Raw genomic sequence first — 431 nt, 5'->3', positions numbered from 1 at the left:
GGCGACACCCGCGTCTAGCCGCCGGCGAGGCGGACACACTCCCGACGCGACACAACGCCAGGGCCTAACTGACCGCGGCGCGAAACCGCGCACCGGCGGATGCGGCAGGGGCTCACGGGCGGGCGGAGGCCGCAGCGGGCCCCCCCAAGCACACAGCAGCGAGGCGCAACGTTGGGGAACCGGGAAGCCCCCCGACCCTCCGGGCGGGGCCGGGAGCCCGCGTAGCCGGCGAGAGAAGACCACGACAACGGGAGGCGAGCGGGCAGGAGGCCGGACAGCGGCCAGCTCCCCGGCGAGAAGCGGAGGCGGAGGACGGACCCACCGTGAACTCGGGCCGCGCCTTTGCGCGAGAGATGGCAGGACGGAGGAGGCGAGGTCGACGAGCGACTTGAACCCCGCGAGAGGGAGGAACGAGGGGAGGGCCGAGAGCC

This window comes from Mus caroli, unplaced genomic scaffold (assembly GCF_978045245.1).
Source record: "Mus caroli unplaced genomic scaffold, Mus_caroli_1 scaffold_33, whole genome shotgun sequence".
Classification (NCBI taxonomy): Eukaryota; Metazoa; Chordata; class Mammalia; order Rodentia; family Muridae; genus Mus; species Mus caroli.
Note: the sequence above shows the minus strand (reverse complement) of the source record.